Source organism: Lissotriton helveticus, chromosome 8 (genome assembly GCF_964261635.1).
Source record: "Lissotriton helveticus chromosome 8, aLisHel1.1, whole genome shotgun sequence".
NCBI classification, from domain to species: domain Eukaryota; kingdom Metazoa; phylum Chordata; class Amphibia; order Caudata; family Salamandridae; genus Lissotriton; species Lissotriton helveticus.
In genome coordinates, this window is record NC_136069.1 from 193,054,939 (window position 1) to 193,079,247 (window position 24,309).

Genomic DNA, 24,309 nt, shown 5'->3' on the forward strand with positions numbered 1-24,309 from the left:
TCCCTGTGGCCAGTTTCCATCCTGATTGGATCTTATCGGGCCCCTCCCAGGTAAAGGCCTATAAAAAACCCTAAAGGTAATAGTTCAATTGCCGTGCCCGTCATCCGCTGGTGGCATTGGCCTCTTGATAATAAGCGACCAGCGATATGAGAATTATCAAAATTGACAATAATACAATCCCCCCTTCCTATCTTATTGGATCCACCAATCCAGCTAACCCTACGTACCATTATTATACTATTAGAAATATTCGCCCCACCAGGAGTGTTTTGACTAAGCAAAAACATATTCTTATTCCTTAGTTGTTCATAGCTCTCAGTCTCTCCTGGTGGGAGAGCAGGATCATGGCCCAATATGACCACGTATGGAGTGGCTTCTGGTGGAAGATCAATAACCACAGATCTTTGGGCCACACTAGGTCCCTCGTCTAACCTCTGAAGAGAATCAGGTATGGGTGTTTTCCTCCTGGTGCTTGGTGGATGTAAGGGGGGAGTAATCCCTCTCGAGTTTCCACTAGAGTTGCTGGAACCAGCTATAGCCATGGGGCTTGAGCTACTCGGCACTGGGTCAGCCACCTTGGTACTGCTACCGGCTGTCCTATCCTTCGTCCTGGGAGGGGGAGTATTTTTTAACTGTGTATATACTGTGCCTATCGCTTGCAAACAGTTCCCCAGTGAAGACTCCAGAGGCAAAAGCCTTGACTCTACCCCGCTTAGTTTTGACATGATGGGTTACAGCACAGTTAGCATCATGCCCTCTAATTTTCCCCAGAAATCTCCCCCCACCATAACCACAATTCAGTGTTCCTTCATCACACTGAACATTATTAATAGGGTTTCTATGATCTTTCTTTCCTGTATCATGTATTTCCGCCGTAGTCACCACCTTACAGCCTGTGTCTATATGACTCTGTTTAGTTACCCTGGTCTTTTTGGGGATGATGTTGGTCTTTTTTAAACAATTGGAAACTAACTTTTGTTTCGGTGCTTTAACCCATAATCTAGACTTTACTGGGCTAGATACCAGCTCTGGCGTCCCAGAAATCCTAATGTCACTTTTTTTTTTGCAGAGTTTTATATAGCGCGAACTAGACCCGAACCGAATCAGGTATCAGAGCGCTTTACATATCACCAGTTACGTTACATGAGGACACACATTCATTTTAGGCACGGGGAGATTAAGTGATTTGCCCAGAATCACAGGAGGTTTTGGCGTCGTTACCGAGACTTGGCCAGGAGGAGGGGTAGTTTGGATCTGGATGTTTGTTAGGGCAGGAGTAGCAGATAACCTGCCAAATGAGGGGTCCATAGAAAGCCTACGTTCTGTCAGAATGATTTCCTTATTGACAGCTGACTCAGCCCTCGTCAGGTAAACGTCTAAGGTCCCAACCATCCCTGAACCACCTACATCTTTCCGTCGCGCCATTACAGGACGCTAATAGTTCTGAGTAACCAGTGCTTAATTGCTTGTAACAATGGGCTAACCTGAGTCTAAGGAAAGAACCTGAGGGTATTGTCAATATTGTTATTAGCACCACCTAATTGATACCACACAACAATCCCCCCCCCCAAAAAAGATTATAGATGCACACAAATATATCCTGATAGGAAGTGAGTAGTATAACGGGTTGATAAGAATAAAATATTAACTTATTATACATTAGATCAGCAAGGAATTAATCTCTTAGTACTGAGTAACTACATTTAGCATGTTCCTCTAAAAGTCGGTTGGGCAATGCCACAAATGTATGGTCTGTTCAAGTACTATGCAGTTACTCAGAAAATTTATAGCGGATTTTAGGCGGGTGGCCCAGCCCGGACTCTTCTGGCCCCTGACGGACACAGACGGGCCCCCCTTGGCCCGGGCTTCGCCCGGCTCGTCCGGCGCACGTCCCGCGACGCGGAGGGCTTGTGGGCGCTGTATGCGCCTCCTAGCTCTGCTGTCAGAGCGCGCCGTGCCACTGAGGCTGCCGGGAATTGCAGTCCCGGGGCGACGACGGCGCTGTTGATAGCCGCTTTGACTCTTGGTGGTGGCGGCAGCAAAAGTAAGTCCCCCGCAGTGTCTCCGGTATTTTAATGACTCTTGGCGGTGTCGGCAGGGCGATGCAGGCTCACTCCTGCTCCGCAGGTCTCCCGCTCTGCCGAGAGCTTGTGGGGTCTATATGCGCCTCCTGGCACTGCTGTTCACGGCGTCAGAGCACACCGCGCCGCTGAGGCTGCCGGGAATAGCAGTCCCGGGGCGGCGACGGCGCTGTTGGTAGCCTCTTAGACTCTTGGCGTTGGCGGCAGCAAAAGGTAAGTCCCCCCGCAGTGTCTCCGGTATTTTAATGACTCTTGGCGGTGTCGGCAGGGTGATGCAGGCTCCCTCCTGCTCGACAGATCTCCCGCTCTGCCGAGGGCTTGTGGGGGCTATATGCGCCTCCTAGCGCTGCTGTCCACGGCGTCAGAGCGCGTCGCGCCGCTGAGACTGCCGAGAATTGCAGTCCCGGGGCGGCGACGGCGCTGTTGGTAGCCTCTTTGACTCTTGGCGGTGGCGGCAGCAAAAGGTAAGTCCCCTCGCAGTGTCTCCGGTATTTTAATGACTCTTGGCGGTGTCGGCAGGGCGATGCAGACTCCCTCCTGCTCCGCAGGAACATATTCTCAGTGGAACTGGCGCTCAGACTTTGTTTGTACAATGATGATTTGTGATGCCTATAACGTGAATCTCTGTTCTCGAGAGCGTAAGGTTTGGGACCTCAACTGTTCCAACGATCGTGTGGGTAGCTCCAGTATTGATCAAAAATGATATGGGTGAGGGGGCGTGGCTAGCAGCTAACGATGGCGGCCGCAGCTTAGGGAGGCTCCCGGAACGAGGCGGCTTCCCACTGCAATCCGTAACATTTATCCTTTATTCATTGGTGGTCCAAGGGGTGGACCGGACCCGGAGTCCTTGTAGCATCCAGCGCAGCAACTTTGGAGACGGCGGCGGCTTACCTGCACTCCGAGAAGCCGAGCGGTGTCCGGGGAGAAAAGGGGCCTGTCGTATGCCTGGCAGCAGCGGAGTGGCGTGCAGACTGAGGCCGGCCGGAAGTAGCCTCATACCGGCGGTGAGCGGCAGGAAGTGCCGGCCCCCTGGACGTGACGCCCAAAAATCCACGGAGTGTCCTCCGGCCACCCAACAACGCAAGCGGAGCCCCGAAAACTCCAGCGGATGCTGCCGCAGCCTTGGGATCCAGCCCAGGGGTGAGGAGAACGCCTCGGGCCAACGACGCGTAGCCGCCATCTTTCGCGCTTGACGCGCGTCTCACCTTGAGTCCCAGCGGCTGCCACCCTTACTGAGCGGAACCTCGCGCAGCCTCCAGGGTACGAGCGCAAAGGTCCGCCGTCACTGCGGATCCGCTTTTGTGGTCATCGGCGGACGGTCGCTTGGCAATCGCCTGCATTGGGGACGGTGAGTTGGACCCCCCCCCCCTCCTAGCAAGATACTGGGAAGAGGTTCTGAGACGCTGGCAGCAAGCCTACTGGGGGGCAATAAGGCTCAGTGGAATACAAAGTCATGACCCACTGCTGGCAACAACCCCACTACACGTCAGCAGGCCTACTAATGACCACACTACAAACACATTGGATCGACGAACCGACGGTGCTGCGGCATTAGTGAGAGGGGTGCCGCATTGACCTTCCCTGAAACGACTAACATCCTGCCCGGCCTCGCGTTTGTGTAGGGGAGAAATTCAGCTGACGACAGGCCTACGAGGGGACGAGGTCTCTCCCTTACGATAGCTGTTACTGCATTGCCGTCCCACGGACGACCACTGAGAAACGAGCCCTCCTTGACCCGAGTACCGACACCCAGCGGCAAGTTGCGACGCCGGTAGACACTACGCCATGTCTAACAGAGGCCCTAAACACGGCACTACCCAGGCCAGGCTAGAAAAATTTGCCTATGAGAAGCAGACTCCTCCCCAGGAACTGCGGAAAAACACGGGGAAAACAACGGAGGCCGAGGGAGCGAATAAGGCCACAATCGAGGATGTACTGGCAGCACTGGCTCAGGTGCAAGCGACGGTGGGTGCGACAGCCACGGAGGTCACCTTGATACGGGCGGACCTCCAGAAAATTAATGAAAGGGTCAAACAGGTTGAGATGATCACCAAATCCTTGGTCGAAGACGTGTCCGACCTACAAACGGCGATGGAGCGTCTAAAAACGGACAATAAATTGCTCAGAGACAAACTGGATGATCAAGAAGGACGCTCCCGGCGTAACAACGTCCGAATTTTAGGTGTGCCAGAATCAGAAGACACGGGGGCGATGGACCTCTATGTAGAAGACATGATCAAAAACAGACTCCAGCCTAAGGGACTCTCGACCTTCTTTTCAGTGGAAAGAGCCCACAGAGTACCGGGGGGGAAGCCTAAAACTGGGGGCCCGCCTCGGCCAATACTGGCAAGGCTGTTCAACTTCAGAGACCGCGACGCCATCCTACAAGCCGCGAGAGTGGCGCCACCCATTCAGATCCAGAACTCGAAGATAGCCTTTTTCCCGGACTATACGGCTGAGGTATCCAGGAGGAGGAGGACGTTTCTGGAGGTTAAAAAAACGTTGAGGGAGAAGGAACTGCCATATTCAATGCTGTTTCCGGCCCGACTGCGAGTGGTAGCAGACAAAAAGGTGTGGTTCTTCGATTCCCCGGACGCTGCCCGGGACTGGCTTGAGGGATGGCACACTGTTGACCGGCAGCGCAGATCCCACAGGTCAAATCACGACCGCAGAGGAGACAGCAGGAATGGCTCACAAACGTCGGGTCGAGTAGAAGGAGCGGAGGGCTCTCCCTCCCATGGATTCGCAGGAGCCGATGGAGAGAAATGACCCACACTCCAGGACTTGGATTAATGGCAATCGCTGACCATTGACGCACAATTTCAGATGCTGCAGATGGACTCTGGCATGGACACTCCGGGACCACGCAGGGATGCCGCCTGCTCGGGGAGACGCTCTCCCCTCTACACGCAAGTACACTGGTTGTGGGAGGGGTTAAGCACTCTGCTCAGTTGGGGGAGCGGGCAGTTGAAGGTCCGTTAGGCAGGGGTGCAGGGAGGGGGGATTGGGGACGGGGATGTTCTTTTGCAGTTAGGAATACACATATATGGTCAACTACACAGCCTAGGCTTCCACATGAATCAATCCCGAGAGGGGTGAGAGAGCGAGGATCGGCAGCCTCCATGCGGTCCCTCAGCAACTTCCTACATGACCACACAAGCAGCTCTCATGTCACACTTGGCCTCCGATATGCCATGGAACCCATTGCACAGGCTGAGTTGAGGACAATCGTTATGTACGAGAGCGACTTACATATGCTTGGACATTCATGCAATGGTTCTTACTCCGCTGCGGGGACCCCAAGCACTATGTCCTATAACTTTACAGATAGCTGTGGGGCTAGGTACCTGGACGGTCGTGCTGTCATTGTCATACCTATGAATGGCGGAAGACGTTTCACTCTCTGACCTGAGCCAGCGCGACCTATACCTAAAAATTCTGACGTGGAATGTGCGGGGGTTGGGCGATAAGGTAAAGAGGGGGCTGGTGCTCAACGAGCTAAAAAGACTGAAACCTGCAATAGCACTACTGCAGGAAACACACTTAACTGGGGGGGCTTCCAAAGCACTGGATAGGAAAGGGTACAACATGGCAGTACACTCCAAATTCACGTCAGGATCCAGGGGAACGGGTATACTTATTCACAAGTCCTCCAAATTCATTCCCTTGCAAACCAAGACAGATGATCTGGGGTGTTTCGCAGCGTTGCAGGGACAATGGGAGGGTCGGCTCCTCAACTTGGTTTCTGTATATATCCCCCCTGCGCTCCACTCCGTACAGCTGCCAAAACTAGCGGACTTTTTACTGACCCTTCCTGAAGGGGATGTTATTCTAGGGGGTGATTTTAATGCCACCATAGACACTCAATTAGATAGGTTCCCGGCTACACCTCCTGCAGGGGGGCCCTCCCGCTTCCAGCGCTTTCTGACGGCTATTGGCCTGATCGATATATGGAGACACACCCACCCTCAGACTAAACAATACACCTTTCACTCTGCAGTGCACGGTAGCATGTCCAGAATTGACTACCTCCTGGCGTTGGGAAATGGCATCCAACATGTAGATACCGTAGACATTCACCCACGGGGCATCTCAGACCACTCGCCAATTACGCTGACACTCTCCACACGAGAAAAGGCACGTAAACGGGTCTACCCCATACACGCTTCCTACCTCAAAATTCCCCAAGTCCGTAAGGCGCTCAAACGCACGACGACACTATACTTCACTGAAAACACGGGTTCAGTGGGCTCCTCAGAAATTTTATGGGAGGCTTACAAGACAGTATTAAGGGGCCAAGCCGTGAACTCGATCACGGGCTACAAACGGGCACAAACCCAAGAACTGACTACCTTGGAATTAAAACTACGTGACATGACGACGGCACACGAATCGAACCCCTCTCCGACCTCGTTACACACACTACACCTCCAACAACAGCTCTACACAGACCACTTGCGGACCCAGGTCCAGGGACACATAACCGACACCCAGAATAGGATATACGAGGTTGGGGACATGGCGGGCAAGCTACTGGCATGGCTCGATAAGAAAGGGGGCAGCTCTAGAGGGATCCAACAATTGAGGGATAGCGGGGGAGTGCTACACGCGAACCCGGAACGCATTGTTGAAGCGCTTGCGACCCATTATAAGGGAGTCTACACCCCTGAACGCGTGATAACTCCGGAGACTGCCAGAACAGCTTTAGAACGTATCGAGGTCCAGACCCTCTCCTCAGAGGCAGCTACAGACTTAGACACAGACATTACTGTGGATGAGATCCAAAGGGCTATACATGACTTGAATCCGGGCAAAGCGCTCGGACCGAACGGCTTACCCATAGAATGGTATCAATTGGCATCGGAGAGCTTAAGTACACATTTGCTAGCAATGTTCACGGAATGTTTGGTGAAAGGGGCACTTCCACCAGATCAGAGATTGGCCACGATCGTTGCTATCCCCAAACCAGGGAAACCCCCCGAGGAATGCTCCTCATATCGACCCATTTCGCTGCTTAATGCAGAAACCAAAATCCTTGCCAAGCTTTTAGCGAACAGGATCCTGCCTCATCTGCCGGACATCATACATCCGGATCAATCCGGCTTTATGCCACGCAGAAACACAGCGCTGAATCTGCGCAGACTACATGGGGCTCTAGCCAGGGCAGACATGTTATCAGCGCAAGCGGTTATCTTGAGCCTAGACGCCAAGATGGCCTTTGACCTCGTGGAGTGGAACTACTTATTCGAAGTTCTGTCTCGTTTGGGATTCGGCCCCAAATTCATCGCCTGGATTAAGCTGCTCTATGCTGACCCGGTAGCGCAAGTGGCGGCAAACGGCCATGTCTCCAGCTCCTTCCCTTTAGGGAGAGGTACTCGTCAGGGTTGCCCCCTATCACCATTACTCTTTGCGATTTCCCTGGAACCCTTGGCCACCTTAATACGGACATCCCCGCTGCTGAGGGGGATACGTTGGGAGGAGGGCTGGGAAGACCGGCTCTCCCTATATGCCGATGACATGCTGGTCTACTTAACTAACCCCGAACAGGGTATACCAGCGCTCTTACAACTCTGTGATGAACACTGCGCAGTGTCGGGTTACACGGTAAATTGGAACAAGTCTGAGATGTATGTCCTGAAGGGTCCGAGTCCAACGCTCTCATTGAACTGCCCCCTAAAAACGGCTGGATCCTCCTTTAAATATTTAGGTATACATGTTACGAGGGACCCGGCAGAATTTATAGATAAAAATTTGGGACCTCCTCTGGCGCGACTCAAACAAGATGTCCAATTCTGGGCGGGACTGCCCCTAACGATACTGGGAAGGGCCGCACTGTATAAAATGAAGTCCCTCCCCAGATTTCTATATATACTTGAAAATACCCCTTACCCGGTGACTCCGAGACTCTTTCAAAAGATCGCCGCATTGGTTTCGACCCTGCTATGGGGTAACCTTCCGGCGCGCATTGCACAGACCAAGCTCCATAGGGGCTGGTATGAGGGCGGAATTGCACTGCCTAATTTGAAATTGTATTATTGGGCGGCGCAACTAAAACCCATCAACCAATGGCTACACACTCCACAAACTGAACCGGCTTACCGAGCAGACAGGGCGCAATTGGGCACGGTTAGTCTATTGGCTCCGTTATATGTCAGGAATAAATTGCGCAAATTGATGGGACCCACTAAACTGTCAGCGACGCTATGGCATATGGCAACGGCTGCGCTCGGATGGAAGGGGAAACTGACCAAACTGACCCCACTGTGGGACTCTCGAGCCCTAGGTAACATGAGAAACAGCAAGGGATTCTCCCACTGGGATACTATAGGAATTTCCACGGTTGGGGCTCTCTGGGACAGGGGAGCAGTGATGCCTTTTGATAGATTGAGGGACCTATACGATTTGGGAGAGAGAGAATTGTACAGGTACATACAGATACAGCATGCATTACTCGCAGTCCTACCCCCTGGCACCGAGCTGCCGGAATCCTCCCCGCTCGAGGACCGCCTTCTCACGGAGTTTATGACAGACCGCGCGACTTCCCTCATATACCGTAAACTACTTAACAACCTACCAGACCCCCTGGCCCTATTAAAAGAGAAATGGGAGGGTGACACTTATGACATGGACGAACAGGAATGGAACGAAGCGCTGGCGTCGCCCAAGGAGGTGGGGATCTCCGCGCGGCTGAGGCTAGTGCAGCTGAAAGTGTTACATAGGACATACTACACTCGGACAATGTTACACCGTATTGCTAGAGCACAACACCCTTACTGCCTACGTGGGTGCGGGGAGGAGGGTACATTTTTCCACACTATATGGGACTGCCCTCATATCCTGGAGTTTTGGAGGCAAATAATGCGCACGATGTCACAGGCGTTGGAGATTTCACTGCTGCCCGAACCACGTAGATGCCTATTGAACGTATGGGAGCCTACAGACTTATCCAGACATGATCGTCTTTGGGTCACGGTGGGCCTGATTGTAGCGAAGCGAGACATAGCGCAGAAGTGGGGCGCGGCAGACACACCTACGAAATCACAGTGGTGCCTTAACATGGACAGAGTCATGGTGACAGAAAGAGCGGTGTACTCTGGTAGAGCGTGTCCGGGGAAGTGGAACAAAATCTGGACTAAGTGGAACGAGTACAGGGGTGAAATTTGTGATCCCCTGCCAATAGACGAACAAGACTTATCGGATGAAGAAGGGGAAGAGGAGTAGAGCATTTCCTAGACACAGTGATGGGGGGCCATGGACATTAGATACGCCAAGGCCTAAGGAGAGATGTCTGGGGATTAGTGGATAAGGGACCTGGTGAACAGCGTCCGAGCACGCCCGATTAATCACACATAGAAAGTTCAAGGGGGGGCTGATGGGACCAAGGGCGGAGACTAAGGGGAGGTGCCTATATACATGTAGTAGTTGCGACCTTTTAAAAGATTTGCTTGACCATGATGGTATTCCTCGAATTGTTTCTATTGTTTGCTGTTTTACCAATAGAAAACCAAGAACCGGTACTAACGGATGGCTCATTAACGGTACTGTACCTTTTGATTGTGGCAATGGCATCTACTTTCTGAACCGACTAGCCGATTCCAGTCTGCTTTTACTGCATTTTGCTCACAGGAATGTGATGGCTGTCGGCCCCATGGGTTGTAGGCCAACAGCTGTGTGAACTTGAAGGTGCAATAAAGGTTTTTGGGAGAAAAAAAAATGATATGGGTAGCCATTCACCTCCCAGTCTACATATGGGGTGCTCTGGTCAACCTCTAAAATTGTGCCAAGCATGCAATATTCCTCCTCCCACAGGCACCGTCATTGTGACTGATTGAGGCCAATGGGACTCTTGAACATCAGGGGGAACTAAGAAGCAAGATCATTAATCATGAATGAATTCTGCTGATCTTCTGTATTTGTGATTGTACCATGAGAGTCTGGGGCACACTTGGCCTCATGCATCTCTGGTGCATACCGGCCTTCGGTTTTGAGACTTCTTCGTGCATCACCCCATCTTATGGCAGGACATTCTGTATTTGAGCATCAGACTGCACTTTGGCAGGGTTCAATCTGCATTTTCCCTTCCAATAGATGATCTTATTGCAGACGTGGCAAGCGGTAACCTTCAAATCACTAATATTTGAAGCACCAACACTCTGCCTCTCCCCTGTGAGACTACGTTCCCTCCTTGTGTGTACTGAATAGCAAAACGTTGGCTTTATGACAAGATGGAAGCTGAGATGAAGTTCCATAAGGAAGCTCCTGGATTTCGGATCTTTTATCTTTGAATATCCCTGCTTAGGCCCTGCCATCCGCCCCTTTGCTAAATACCATTGCAACAACGATAATATTGGAAGGCATTTTTTACTAGACTAATTCTACTTATGTTCACAAACTATAGATTCTGAAGGTATTCCCCTCTCCATCTTTTAAATCCTAGGGGATTCGAACTGCAGCCACTCCTAGCAGACTGGCTCATTCTACACCATGTGGTCAACAACAGATTCCCAGTCCTTATGCTACCTGCCTTCCTTTCGTGTTAGGGAGCTACGAGACGCCGCATCTCCGATACCTGTGGGAGATGCCGGAGCCAACAGATGATCACAGGATGAGGTTTTGTCCAGCCGCTGCCCCTCCCACCTCGCCCTGCCTGCTAACAGACTGTCTGGTGGCCCGCTTGTTTTGGCAAGTTGTCAGATGCCTAGTGAGTGCTGTCGGTTTATGCCTTATCTGGGCAGCTGACCCACCAGACCTCCCAAGCGTTGCTTGTGTGGCTGACTCGCTTGGCATCTCTCGCCTTGCTTGGACAGCTGATGCTCCTGGCGTCCCTCCACTTGCCCTTTGGTATGGCTGCATTTCTCCTCCCAGGGCAATTGCGGTATTCTTGTGCTGGCTTTTCTCGTGCCTGAGGCAGCACGTAGAGGGCCTCTGCCTCACGAGTCTGCCTGGACACACTGCACGCTTCTTTCTCGCACCGCAGTCTCACATGAACACCCTTCCAGGGTTGTATCCTCGTTCCTGACACCCCCACTTGCATCCTGAGCACTTACTCTAACTAGCGACTGTGACAATCAAAACTCTTTGCACCCAGCCATCTTGGTGACCACTCCAGGGTCGTTCCTTGACTTGGAAGCTAGAGTCCTGTGGCGTTCTCAGGGGTTAACGGTTGTCTCCTGATCTTAGAGCCATCAGCGATGGTTCCAGTGTAGGAATAGAATGTGTGGTCATCAGGAAATATAGGTGGTGCTTTGGAGGTGGGTCTGGAAGAAGCCTGTGTTTCCATCGAGGAGCAGAAGGGGTTACAAAGATTTTTGGAGGAGAAGGAGACATCACTCGACAGTGTATTTTTGATCATCATGAATATTTCATCAAAATGCTCTAGGTTACGGTAGGATGAGAACGTTTTAATTGTTGCAAAGTGAGATGGTTGCTTCAGCCATGAAGATCGCTGTGCGTGTTATGGAGATTCATAAGCCATGTGTTTTTTTTTCTAGATGATTTAATCCGGAGCGGGGAGGCAATGGCTCTCCTCCATTGTGCTCATTTGTCGATGAAGAAAATTAAATCAGTAACCACGGATCCTTTATTTGCACAAAAGTAGACTTCATAAATAAGCGTTTCAGTGTACTGTTTGAGAAGTTATGTTTGAAGGATGTGGTTGCATTTTTAGACAGGTTGGGGGGTACATAATCTTGAATGCATTGCGGTCAACCTGTGACCTAGTCTCCACTACCAAACCTTGAATGACTACAACCTACTGCAAGTTCCCATAACACACCTTGAAGCTATAGAACCCAAATCACATCTCAGGTTTATGCTTCTCAACTGCAGGTCGGTGGTAAGACATTCAGCTGATGTCACGTATCTCATTCTCACACAGGACCATGACCTAATATTAACTGAAATGTGGCTCAATGAGACCTCCTCACCCATCCTGGACATTTTAATCCAAACCAACTATGACATCATCAGACTGGATAGAACATGAGAGATGGGGAGAGTTCCATGCACCCACCAGCCACCTCTGCTCCACCCAACAGGCCCTGGCCACCATTCCATGGATACGCAAGACCTGGACCTGAAACCCACTGCCTCTCCACCTCAGGCAAGCTCTGTGGCTGACCCAATTCAGGAAGGATCTCAAGACCTGGCTTTTCAACTGAACCCCAGAACCCAGACAGATCAGCAGCCCTCACCCCTCTCCTTTGCGCCTTGAAACCCTCATGGGTGAGTAGTTACGCTATGCAAACCTTGATTGATTGATTGATTTAGCATGCATTTACTGCTTCATGCTCACCTTGAAACATTCACAAAACGTGATAATGCCCACTGTGAATACCTAGGCATTGAAATATGGAGCAAGGACAAGATGGTATGCAAACTCCTCACGATTTACCACCCCCTGGAAACAACCTACCTTTCATCGAACAAATAATGAAGACCATCTCCTCTAACTCGGACCAGGGCACCAACCATATCTTCCTCAGGGATTTCAGTATACACTGGAATGACTCTTAACGACCCCATACTGAACACCTTCAAGGCCTTCCTCATGGACCTCATCCTTACCAATCATATAATGGCCCAACACATAATAGAGGCTCCCCCCTTGATTTAATATTCGCTAAGGACAATATCATTCAACTTGAATACATAAACCCCTGTGGCTGGTCAGGCCACTACCTAATCTCCTTCCTCATCCTGGAGAAGGTGTTGACAAAAAAAGTGTCAGATAATGGTTCAGAGATTTGAGAAAAATGTATCTAACAGATCTAACCTCTTCTAGCAACAATATCCTTCCGCCTCCTACAAACACAATAAATGTGAATGATCTTACTGAACATTGTATGCAATCCATGACAGACATACTTGATACGATTGCAGAGTACTGAATAGACACTAAATACCCTGGTTCAACAACAACCTTAATGAGGAAAGATGCAACATAAGGTTTGTGGAGAGATTTATTTATTTTTAGGTCTCGCGACCTATCGATGCGCGCATGCGCATCGAGCGGAGCGAGAATTCAAGTCGGCAAAATCTTCATGAAACCACCAACTTTTTGCCTGGCGTTTTCATGAAGTTCATGTGAACCACGTGTTCAAACATGAACGCGCATCAGCCTCCCTCCATTTGCCGCACAGCACATCAAAGGGCTTCGCCCAGCGTGCGCTCTGCGGCTTCTCGGCTTCCCCTCCCCTAATTACGCCGCACACAGCCTTCCTTGCATTTCTCCTCCCCCTCCCCAGCCAGCTTCCCCCAGGCCGTGTTCCCTCATCCCTCGCACCCCCTCCTCCTTCAGGCCCCCACCATTTGCTTCCATTTGCTTTTGCTTTTGCCCGTAGTTGGTTTCCACAGGCAGTCTTGTTTCGTCATTGCTGGTCTTTCGCTGCCCCCTCTTTCCACTGACACAGATGTATCTTTCTATCTCTTCTTTCCACTGCTCGTGTCATTTGTTCCCTCTCTCCTTCCGTTCCTCTCCATCACTCTCTCTCTCTCTCTCTCGCACTCTCGAGGTTAGCGTTTCACCCCTTCTGTCTCATCTAGATCGCAATCTTTCTCTCACACGCAATCCCCACACACTTGCACTTCTGTTTTCTTTCGCGTCTCTCTCCCCACCCCCTTCCTCGATCTCTCTCCGATCCCATCTCTTCCTCCTACTTCTCCCCCCCCTCCTTCTCATCCTCTCTCCCCCTCGTGCTCATCCTCTCTCCTCCCATCTCGGTCCTCTTCCCTTCTTGTCATTACTTTCCTTCCTTTCCGCCTCACACCAGTTCCGTGTCCTCTCTGCGCATCTCTTCTTCCACACCAGCGTCCAGCACAGTAGTTTTTGCTCACACTAACTCGCTATCACACAGTCATCTACACACAACATAGCCTGTTCCTGGTATCTTAGCTCCTTTGTTTCGGAACTCATCTGAGATTTTTGTAATTCTGCTTTTTGTTTGCCGCTTTCTTTATCTGTACATTAATGCGGTGCTCTAGTTGAGAATGCCAATTGCTAGGTGCGCTGATGTTCCCCTCACGAGAACGCGATCACACAAAACAAGCCCCAGAGAATTTAAGCTTGACTCGACCATGAAGAGGAGATGAAAAAGAAAACAAGCATTGGCATAGCCAATAGGTCTCGCTTGTGGGACCTTATAAGTATTTTGTTTTGCAGCACAATATCCTTGTTGCATAATCGGATATTGTGCTGCAAAACTAAATACTTATAAGGTCCCACAAGCGAGACCTATTGGCAATGCCAATGCTTGTTATTTATTTATGTATTTAATGTGATTATAGATAGCGCAAACTTTACCTGAAGGTGTCAGAGCACTTTACATAAGAACCCAGTTTCAATACATAAGGACGTAGGATTACGTGCGTGTGACCGAGAGCCGCGGCTGGTAGACGAGGACTCCCCTGACAAGGAATGGTGGGTTGTGAAATCTGCCACATCTCCTTCTATTCATACCCCTCAGAACGAGTGGAGCAGTGACAGACGTCCGCTATGGTCATCACATGAGGAAGAATTGGGTGAAGGATCCTTTAACTGGGCGTATGTATATGGAGAAGATACGCCCCCAGCTGACGTCCACGCGATTAGATAAAACCAAGAAAGTCCAGAAGTCGGCGTGTGACGTCACCGGAGAGGAGTTTCTGGCATGGAGAGGAGATCAAGAGGCGTGTGGAGGTGAGGAAATAGAGACGAGAGACCGTGAGGAGAGAGGAGTATCGACCGACGGAGTTACAGAGCCTGGAGGCCAACGACCCCGCGTTTCGCCGAGCCACGTTCCAGGAGGAGCGTGGCTTCAGCAGGTGCGGCAGCTAGAAGCAACCCAGCCTGTGACCCAGCGCCTGCCTCCCCTTTGTACATATTCATTCCCAAACCCTCATTTCCCCCTTTTTTTCCTTGTGCACTCTTTCCTCACCAAGACCTACCTCACACCCATTGTATAGTAGCGTGTTGTATTATACACTCTATCAGCGGTGATCCTGTCACACCCTGGTCCCCCCCGGGCATTTTGACAAGAAACGGATTTCTGACCGTCAGCTCTGTGTCTTTTCCTCCACATATCCTGCGGTGAGGAAACCGGGGGACGGTATCAAGACCATGGAAGGGAAAGGACTAGATCGGAGTGACAAGGGGCTGAGGACAACCCTAAAGACGGATCCCTCGGTGTACAATCGGGACAGACTCACCACTAGACATAAGAAAACCTTTCAGAAAATAAAACCTTATTTACCCAGACCTGGTCTCCGGTCCCTTGCTTCGACCCCACCACAGTGCGTTACATAAAAGATACAAGCAGAAAAAATTGCAAATGTACAAGTTGTAAAGTCACACAAGGAAGAAAGTCACTCAAGGAAGTGATACAAATGGATAAACTAAGCGTCACGTAGAAATGGTAGAGAGTACTACAGAGGTCTACAGCATATACTAGTGATTAGATTTGGGAGGGAGGGTGGGAGGGATACAGGGGTATGGAGAAAAGGTAAATCAGAAACATTTGAGGATCGTCAACGGGGAAACAAGGGAGAAGGGTAAAGGCTGAGGGAACGGACAAGATGGCGGGCCAGTGTCAGGAGAAAAAAACATCAGAAAACAGCAGCAAAATGGCGGCCAGGACAAAAGAAAAAAGTAAAGAAGTCCATGAGAGTAACCCAGTGAGTATGACCCAAAGAGCCAGGAGAAGTCTGGGAGGGGGTGAGGGGTGATGGGGGGGGGCGGGGGGGTACATAGTTAAAGAAAAACAAAGTCAGGAAGGGAGAGGAGGCGTGTGGGCTCGTGTCCACTGGAGCAATGCCGAAGACCATCAGCAGGTCGTGGCTCCCGCACCCCCAAACCTGGGAGAAGTTCACTGTCCACGATCCGCAAGAAGAAGGTCCGCCACCACTGCATCGTCCACCTGCATCCAGAGCTCTCCGGGACCCGTAGCCGCAGAGCGCCCCAACTCCACGAAGAAGAAGCCCTCCGAGTGGCCACAGCGACGGATGTTTATGAGCTGGAGCACCAGCGCCGCCGCCTCGGCGTGCAGCTTCACCAGGCTGAGGGTGCACGGGCCCAGGCACAGCCGTTACACGCCCGTCAGGTTGCGGCTCTGCCCCAGCCCCTTGGGCTTCAGGATCACCTGCCACACCTCGCGGAAGGCCGGGCCGCCCATTGAAAAGGTACCAGCCCTCCTGCTCCTGCGGGTTCTCGGCGGCCAGAGAGAAGCACTCCTCGCGGGTGTAGAGCGCCAAGAGGTGCTTGTGCTTGGCGTCAGCGCGCTTGTGAATGTTGAGACAGCCGTCTAGGCGGATGCACCTCAAACACCTGAAGTTGACAAGAAGCTCCTGCAACAAACACATCTGAAATTTCAAAGCAGAATACTTGAAAGTGCAAGTAGACAACTAAAAAAACAGACCCAAAACACTTTTTGAAATCATCAAACAACAAGCAGTCTGCAAATCTAACCAACATTTTGTAAACACCGGACATTGCGAAGCGGCAAGGAGTGCTCCACCTATTTCATTGAAAAGACAAGGAGGATTGGTTCAGATCTGAATGCTCCTCACAAGTTGTGAGGACACACAACCTGGTTAGCACCAGGCTAGATCCCCTCCTACTGGCTACACGATTAAAAATAATGCTACCAGTAATTCTTTCATAATCCCAGACGAAACTAATTTATTCCCAATTTTAACAACAATAAATCCCTCAAAGCACCTCAGTGATCCTTTACCAGTCAATCTCATCAAACAGCTTAGTCTTTTTATTCTCCATATTTGGACTAAGATTGTCAAAACATCTCGATCTCAGGGCATCTTTTCAGACTGCCTAAAGATGGGGCAGGTCACCCCTGTTCTAAAAAAACAAAATGCAGACGTGTCTGAGCTCCACAATAATGGCCTAATCACCAACATCCCAACACTAGACAAGCTATTTGAGAAATACATGCATCTGCAACTCTGCCACGACACTGAGCAGTTTCAACTCCTAAATCATCATCAATCCGGCTTCAGAACAAGTCAAGAACTGAAACGGCTCTAACACATATTGTCCATGATGCCCTGAGAATGCTAGACCAGAACGAATCCTGCCTTGAAACTGGTTTTCCTCATTCCTTCATAATAATGCACAAAGAATCAAGATCAACCAAACCCTATCTGACACCACACCAGTCACGATTGGAGGTCCTCAAGGGTCCAAGCTCGCACCCACCTTATTCAACTTGCTCATGGAACCTCTTACCGAACTTCTGATGCTCTCAAATATTCACTACCACATGTATCCTGAAGTTACACAATTGTATCTCACCCAAAGATATCAAATTGCTTGATGGCTCTCTACTGAAAATCCAAAAATTGCTGACTCGGAATCATCTCATGCTTAACACACTCAAAACTGAATTCCTCCTGATCATCTCTCCCAATCACTCTGCCGCCATAGACGAATGGCTCAAACAACTCACTACTCTCAACTATGCCCTACACATGATAGATTCCACTAGATCACTAGGTATAACATTGGACAAATACCTGTATATGCAAGAGCATATCAGTGCCACAACCAGGGGAGCCAACTACCAACTAAACCTACTTAGGAAAATGAAACCCTTCTTGCCCTCGGCTGACTTTCAGTTAACAGTCCTATCCATAGTCATCTCCCACTTAGATTATGGAAGCGCTACTCTTGCAGCTTTACACAAAGTAAAGCTGGCTCCACTAAGGGCCGCATTGAACTCGGCTGCTAGGCTCCTCACAGGATCCAGAAGAATAGACCAAATTACACCTCACCTAAACCAGCTAAAATGGCTCCCATTTGAAGCACGAATAGCGTGCATGACACAAAAGGCCAAAGCCACAATGCACCTGTTTACCTGGCCTAAAAACTCGAACTGTCCAGTGACAGTTGCACCTTAAGAAGTTCTAACTCTCTACTGCTGAAGCCGCAGAAGTTCAACAAAAAGAAGACTTACAACCGCTCCTTCTCCGGTATAGCTCCAAGAATATGGAATGCACTGCCTCCTGAAACTAGCACTAACCCCTCCACTACCCTCTTCAAAATAAAGTTAAAAAGCTTCTGATGATTAGATTCCTTCACTAGTTATCCTTAGTCACCCAGCTTTGCCATTGTCTGGTGGACTCCTGTGGACCCTGGATCTACAAAGCCATTTTGCTACATTTTGTGTGCATTTGTATTTGCATTGCTCCCCGTATAGTATTACTTGCATTTTCTCTTGTATTTACGTCCTGACTGATGTAGCTACTGTACTCTGATACCCTTAAGGGTCATGCTTGCGCTATAAAAAAACTTAGTAAATAGATAAAATAAATAAATAAAATCATTTGAATGCTCACATTCACACCAACTGCAGGCTATAGACCCGAATCCCTTTTCACTGAACTTCTCGGGCCACCATTCTGTCAACTTTCTTCGCGCTATTGTATATCTCTGCCAATTTCCCCTGTTTTGCATCTTGACTATCACTACAGTAATTTGCATACCGAAAAATCTCATCAAGAGACTTTTTTTGCAAACAAATCACATTCTGTTGTGTCTGAGTGCTAATTTCTGGTGCATATGAAGTGGCAAACTCTAGACAAACCCCCTCAAATTTTTGTCTATTGGATCTTCAATTCCATTACATTTCCTGTAAACCTGCATCAATCTGTCAAAAAAAGCATGTATTGACTTTCTGTTCCTGCATCGGCCTCAAAATCTTTGGCCAAGTTACTTCCTTCTGTGGTACTTTTGTTTGGAAATGTGCAATCACAGAATCATATTTGGCCTTGACCAAGAGAGAAGGGACATTAGTATTCGCTCCTTTTTTGGGCCCTTCAGTTGGCCACTCTACAGCTCTCTTACACTCTGTCCAAAAACCGTTGGGAACTACCACCTCAAAAAACATGTCTAGATGCTCGCACAAGACCTTTGAGATAGTCACAATTCTATCCACCTGGATGTACCATTTGTCTGGGTTCTCTCTCAACTTTGGAAAACTGTTTGTGAAATCAAAAAGATCTGCTCGAGTCCAAGGAATGTGCCCTTAGGCTACTCTCTGTACCTCCCTCAAAGGGAATCCTCTTCTGCATCATTGGTATTGCCACTTTTCTCACCTTCTTTCTCCACCCTCTTCTTTCTCACTTTTGATCTTTCCTTTTTTTGACCATTGTTCTCAGAATTCTTCTAAATCTCCCCACTTTCTATTATCCACCAGTTCCTTGACTTTCAAGCCTTGCAATTTTCTTGCCTTTAAATCCTTGTCACTCACAGTCTTTCGGATGTTTTTCTTAACTTCTTCCGTAGCTTTCTCCATTTTCATATATGCCTCACACACTATTCTAGAAAACAACAAAAAACTTGCCAATACTGATCCTTATTCTGAGACACAAATCATCAAGGTAACAACAACCAAATTACTGTCAACCACCTTGAAATTTATTCAAAATATATTTTTATTTTTCAAAAATCTTTTTGTTTTTCGCATGTATCATGTACCATAATTCAACAATTTTAAACATTACACCACAAGACCACAAAAACAATTGACCAAACAAAAACACTAAATGACTCTAGGTCAATACACCAATAATAAGCAACATCAAAGACGACTCCCTCACATACAAGACAGAAAACACAGAACATATAACCAATTCATCTTTTCTGTTCAAAACATTTTAACAATGGTTAATCAATCAAGGAAAAACCAAGAAAACAGTGTGGAATCTTAGGCGGAAAAATTTCTGCACTATGCCAGTTTATGGACGTTATTTCATAAATCATTTAACCAGGCAGAAAACATCATCACATTAAGGTCAACGTGTTTCCAACCCCGTGAGTTGTAGGCTGGGGGTTCTCTTCAAGACCAATCACTATTTGGTGAAATCAACCGATTTCACACTGAGACTAAATCAATTGCTGGCTTACAAGATTTATAGTGTGAGAAGAGCCTATGGTGCTTCATGATGGCTTTAAAAGGAAGAAAATAACCTTTTTAAAGGTTTCTTTGAAATGTGAGGTCTAGTCAGCCTTGTGGCAGGGCCAACTCCCTTTTAATTGGAACTAGCTTTTCCGAATCTCTTTCAAACGTCCGGGCTTGGTCACGGTCGAGATACACTGAATTACAACCACAATTCTATCAGCTTCCTTACTTATTTAGACCAATGCACTCTCGCTATACTTAATATTTATGCCAAGAAGTTCCTTCAAAATTTCCCTCAGCTCAGTTTTTAACTGTACAACATTAACCTTTCAAGAGGCATTTTCCTTAGGCTGAGGTGATGATTCAGGTGTTGCAGCCACAGTAGCCCATCTGTGACAAAGGCATCAATAGCCCTTTCTCCAGGGACTCTAGTGCAGGGTGGTTATCTACGATTGCAGGAGCCCGTGGGACACTCACAATATCTTTTACCTGGTGAGTGCTTGTAACTACTTGTATCAGGGGAAACTTTGCTAAAATCTCAGAAGTGCCTGGGGCTACTGGCATCAGGTGAGTACCTTAGGTTGTTGGTGTTTGGGGAGCACTGGTATCTGTATTCATTGGGAGTGCACTTGCCTCTTAAGGGAACCCTTTTACTGCCCCTCCCTCTGGTGGTCTTGTGTGGGGTTGCTGTGCCAACTGTGCCCGATTGTAAGAGGGTGGCCTTGGCCTCAACAAATGATCCAAAATGTTATCATCGCCATCTGTTTCAGTCCTTGGGTCATTCTTCTGCTTTTTCTTGGTAGGGGATTTCTCCTGTTCTAAAGTTTCATTCACAATCGCAAGGTAAGCACCTACTGCATTCATCATATCTTCATGCCAGATCCTTTGCCTCTTATTACATTGCACTTCCAACCAATTTACAAATTTTATTTCATGTCTGATGCTTTCACATTCACTACCTTGTCTCAAATATTTAAAGCTTCAAATTGTGTAGATCTGGTTTGGGCTTTCATCGCCGACATTTTCTTAGTGAGATTCTCGAGCTTCTTCACATGAAAAGTGCGGTGCAAAGGAAATCTGCTCCGTGTACTGATGCCATTGTTTAACCCACATGCATGTAGCTGCCTTTTCTCTTGCAGGTGCAGGCTTCAGGTGACAACGTCTCCCCCTTGCAAATAGCCTTCTGAGTTTTCCTAGGAATATTCCAGATGTTTCCTTGCTTGTATTTAAACACTAAAGACAATTAAGACACACAATATTCTATAAAAAATGAACCAGTTACTGCAGTACCTCAACAACTTTTCAAATATCCCCTTCACGCCTTGAGACCCTCACGGGTGAGCAGCGCGCTCTATAAATGTTTTGATTGATTGATTGATTGGAACGGACAACAAAGCACAAATCACATTGTGGCTTTCAACAACTATTGTCTGCTTTGCCTAAATGAAAAAGGAAATCACAGTTCAAAAATGCAGTTTGTACTTTTTCCGGCACTCTCAGTCCCATAATACCAAACTCTCGATCCGCAGTACCTTACTTCAATCCGATGAGTTTACTACTGTGCACTGAAGAATAAATGAACAACGATTCACGTTAGGACATACACACAACAGTTTGATATTATGTCCCTTGCCTAGTGTGCCTGTAGTGCTTCACAGTATAGATCTCAAACTTTAGCACACATTTCGACAAAGCAACCAGATCTCGATGTCAAGGACTTTGATGAGCACAGAAACTTGCAGAAGTTGAGAAAAAAAAATGTCAATAACAGAAGTCCCTTTAAGTCCATAAATCAAAGCCACATAGTACGTAGATTCAAATTCAGACCAATTCATGATACCACACACTTTCCCAAACTAAATATCCTAACATGCACTACTTTTATTTATGTTCCCTTACACTCTAGCTCATGCACAGTGCCTTTCCCTGTTGATACTCAGAAAAAACGAGGCACAACTGCCATTATTCCTCATGGCCTTTGAGAATGCAGGTCAGATCAAGGTTCAATTCTAATCTTGGGGTAATACTATCTGAACCATAAAGATAGAGTTCCTATGGCCTGAATTAAATATTGACGGCATTCCCATGGAGTTTACAAGTACTCCACCAATCCTGACCGCCCTATTTAGATGTGTACTGGCTGAATTGCCGTCAGGGTCAACAGAGTGTTTTCCGTCACGTAAACGGTTCACTGCTGTTGAAGCGGCAGACTTCTCCAGCTGGCTAACATTACTCCATAACCGTCAGGGTGGTGGGATTGTGCTGAGCCTATTTAGATGTTACAGTTGTGCTGGTGGTGTTCTAGCAGTGGGTTGCCGACCGAGTGATTCTATTGCGGGAAGTGGCCAACATTGTACTATTCCAATGGCTGTAGGATGGATGCTAGCATCAATGACCTGATGTGTTTTGGCTCATTGTGTTCAACTGCATACCTCACTATAAAACACACTCTATCTCAGACCATGATCCTTTGCCATTTCCAGACACCACAACATTTACAAGCAGAACTCTTGCCAATTAAGTTAGGATTTTATTGGGCTTTCTGTTTCTTCTGTCCCTTTTTTTTTCTTCTCATTAATATTCTGGTTGGGTCATAACATTTATTTAATTTTGTTTCTTTGATAATGGCAGGGAGGAGAAATCCCCATTTTACAGAAGGAGAATTGTCAGTTGTGGTGAATGAACTTGTTAGAGTAGAGCCATAATTGTTTGGAACCCAAGGACAAAATATAACCATATCTCATAAAAGGCAAATATGGGCCAGAATAGATGACAGAGTGAATGCTGTAGCAAACAACCTGTTCACACAGGAGGAAATCAAGAATTAATTGGAACGATCTGCGGGGAGAGTGCGTTCCCTGGCCTCCAAGCGTCACCTGGAGGCCCAGAGGACTGGTGGTGGTTCTCCCAGCCCCCCACCCCTTATAAAATTTTCCCTGGGAGGAGAAGATTATGCACATTCTACATCCTGAAGGCGTGACAGGAATCCCTGTTGGAGTGGAGGCTGGTAAGTTACACTTTTAACTGTGTCACTAAACCTAAATCTCTTTTTAATTTTCAGTTAGCCGTTGCTAATGTGTTTTGCACCTTTTGGAAACATACAAACATATACATATTTTTATCACATCTTTTGTTGTCTTGTTTGTTTGTTCAAATATATTTTGTTGAATATAACATTACAGGTTTCAATGTTCATCACATTTCACATGATGTATTGTTGCTTGTAAGTGATATTTACACCAAATAACATATTGCATATATCTTTTTTTATTGTAAATGTCTCTTCTTTTCAACAACATATTTTCACTAGGTATGTTGAACTTACAAATTTGCAAGTGTTGTTACTGTTTCGCTGAATTGACTACAACTACCATAATGCTTTGTTTTAGGTGTGTGAAAATCTGATGGCAATGTTATCTTGCTTATTCTCTCTTTTTCATCACATTTTCACATATGTCACAATGTTATGCATAGATTAATCTCTATATCGTGCTATGTTTTGAAATGTTTTTGTGTTTAATTTAGTATGTTGTCCTATCCCTGTAATTTGATGAAATTGATGTTATTTGTTTCATAAATCAAAGTTTATTTACTAAAGACTTTCAAGCTTTGTAATTTTGTATGTTGAATACAAGTGGTTATTTTTGTGAAAATGCACTCTGCAATGTTCATATGACTGATGCTTTATATCCTTCTAAGTTGTGTGAAGGTCAGAATATTAGCGACTAGGTTCATTTCACATTCAACCTCTCTATCTTGTTGTGTGAAATGTTTGGTAAATTTTAGGCATACTTTCTAATAATTTTATTGAATTTTTGGACATCTTTTCACCTGCTTTTTTAAATTAATTTTGTATGACATTTAAACTCTTTGTGTAACCTATTATAATATTACTGAAAGATACAATCATTGTAATCTTTTACTTTTTACTTTTAAAGGTTGTTTCATAATTGTGCTTCAAAATATTTAGATGTATAATCCAGATTTTCCAAAATTGTATATTTTATTAATTCATAATAGGTCCTACAGACAGAGTACATGGACAACGATCTACCACTGACAATACATCCACTCCAGATTAGGATCAAACCTTCCGTAAGTACTATAGTCCTGTAAGTCCAGGTGACAAGGAGCAACTTGGTCCATCTCGTGTGCCTGGGCAGACTGCTACAATGAGTCTCACCCGGAGCACACCTACACCTCCCACCCCAGCTCTTACCACACCACAGCCAATGGATATCTCCATTTCCTTTTTTTTTTTTTTTAATCTTTTTAATTAATGTTTTTGTTGTTACATACAGGACACAGCATTGTTACAAAAAAAAAAAAAGAAATAT